Source organism: Paramormyrops kingsleyae, chromosome 3 (assembly GCF_048594095.1).
Source record: "Paramormyrops kingsleyae isolate MSU_618 chromosome 3, PKINGS_0.4, whole genome shotgun sequence".
NCBI lineage: Eukaryota > Metazoa > Chordata > Actinopteri > Osteoglossiformes > Mormyridae > Paramormyrops > Paramormyrops kingsleyae.
In genome coordinates this window covers 42855233-42857938 of record NC_132799.1, presented here as the reverse complement: position 1 = coordinate 42857938, position 2706 = coordinate 42855233, and positions in this window count along the sequence as shown.

The window sequence follows — 2706 nt, the reverse complement described above, 5'->3', positions numbered from 1 at the left end:
CATGAACTGGGACAAAATGGAACACAGAGAGATATATAAGAACATGACAATAACTGGATAAATACTCTACTACAAAATCAGTTTAAAATGAGTCCATGGGCTTCAGATTGTCAGATAAATGAAATAATGTGAATTACCGATAAAGCTAAGAAAGCTAAACCAGAAGACAACATCCATGCATACGCTTACTCTCACACATATCCAAATGAATAAATATTAAATGAAACACATTTAGTCCTGCACTTTTGTCACTAACAGTGATCTTGCTTTTCATTTTCTTATTATTTAAACAAGATGAGCAAGAATGGGAGACAGAAGGGGAGTATAACGAACGGCATTTCCTATCACATCGTTACATTTTCTCATTTTAAAACTCTGCTTCCAATGTATCCGTTTGCAGTTCAAAATACATTCGTTTCTGTAGATAAAAGTTGAATTTTTCAACAGGTCGGTTATTTTACCTCGAAAACCAAAGGTGTTACTTATCAGCTTTACCTCAAGACTAACAAGCATTAGGCCAATGCAGACTTGGCCGTTCATTTCGTCTGTCACATACCGGGAGCTACAACTTTATTATCATTTAATCACTATAATCATTAATACCTTCTGGATCCATGTTCTCCACGTTTAAGGAGTGATGGATTCGAAATCTCATCGAGTAACAGTCCTTTATCTCAACTATCTGCACCATTTTGCCAAGAGCGAGAGTTTGCGCATCCAGAAAGTTTAACCGTTTTTGTTTTATTTCAAACTGCCTTCATTGACCGGAAACCGTAAATATTTTAAACTCTGCGCTAAGACACATTCGCATGGCGTTAGTTTTACCGATTCTGACGGGATAAGAAACGTGCGCAATTTCTCAAAATTACCACACAGTGGAGAATTAATGCCGGCAGGATCTTACTGTCTACAAAGCAAGTTCAATGCAAGTATAACCTTCACAAGTAAGACGAAGCATGGCGGCGGAAAAGAACAACATTTTTATTTTACAATTACTTCAAAATTAGGAACAAAAATACGACCAAAAATTCTTTAGTTTGACATGTGATCAAAATACAGAGTAAACTAATACATGATAGCATGCATGCAAAAGATCAACGGCAGAACAGGGACTTTTAACGTTGTCTGCATTAAAAAGGAATTAACCATCCCTCTCAATATAAAATTGGGATAATTTTTTTCTCTTCAGAGGCCTCCATAGAATAGTGCATCCATCCCCTCACTCATGTGTATAGAGACGTATCCTAAGGCTCTGTCAGCAACATTCAGATCAACAACAGCATCAACAATTTCACAGCTAGTTTTAAAACTTGCTTAAACGCACAGTGATTGCAGAAAATGATAAACAAATTAGGTAATATTAATTAAATTATTAAATTGTGCAGATTAATAGACAGAAAAGGTTATTGAATTTTACATTATGATAAATGAGAACTATACGTGATTACTAATTATTGTTAACTAATTTACTGTATGAATTTTTCCCCCTCGTTGTTAAAAATCATTATATGTCAGGGTGCCAGTCAGTGGAAGCACACAGACACGTTGGCCAGCTGTCCTATTCAACTACTTTTTGGTCATTTATTAAGTAACTGACTAATATTTTCCTGCGGGATCTTCTAATTATGTTGAAATAAAAATGTAACTTACAGCGTAAAAACATGGAATCCAGTCAGAAGCGCATGGGCCTCTTGTGCGGTGGAGGAGAACTTGAGCCGCTGGTGTCGTCGGGCTCGGCCTTGCGCTTCCTCTGACTGGTGCCAGCGGGCCTCTGAGGAGGCCTCTCCTCCTGCCTCACGCCCCATGTTCGCAGAGAACTGCTCACATGCACGGAGACATGCACGGACATGAGCACGGTGTGGTCATCACCGTAGTCCGTAATGCCCCAGAGTCCCTCGGGGATGCTGAGCTCATCCAGCTTCCGCAGGTAGTTGCGGCCTTCGATCTCAAGCTGCTGCCACGTGCTGTTAGGGCCCACAGGGATCCAGAAGGTGGAGCTGGAGGGCTCAGCATGTTCTGGCTCAATCTGACTTCCAGGTTGAGTGTCAGAAGCCACAGATAAGGATGGAGATGAGGGCTCATCTTCACCCCAGGCCAAGGGGAGAGCCTCAGGAAGACCATTAGCATCCTCAGTCGTGGATGCTGGAGCTGCAGGGGAAGCCTCCCTTCTAGAGCTGGGTGATGGCAGCTCCTGTCCGTAATGGTCATCCTCCTCAGCTGGTGATTCTCCATCCCCATGCTGGACACCAGTCTCTGTACCATGATGTACCACTTGCAGCCGTGCAGTTGCTACGTGCAATAGGCTGGGATCCAACTCCTCCCCAGTGAGCCACCAATAAAATTAAGGGACACTGAGGGCCAGAGACAGCAAGTTCTCCATGGTCAGTGGGCTCCTCTCGAAATTCACGACCAGAATGGAGATGAACTTGTCCTCCACAAACTCATGAACTGGGACAAAATGGAACACAGAGAGATATATAAGAACATGACAATAACTGGATAAATACTCTACTACAAAATCAGTTTAAAATGAGTCCATGGGCTTCAGATTGTCAGATAAATGAAATAATGTGAATTACCGATAAAGCTAAGAAAGCTAAACCAGAAGACAACATCCATGCATACGCTTACTCTCACACATATCCAAATGAATAAATATTAAATGAAACACATTTAGTCCTGCACTTTTGTCACTAACAGTGATCT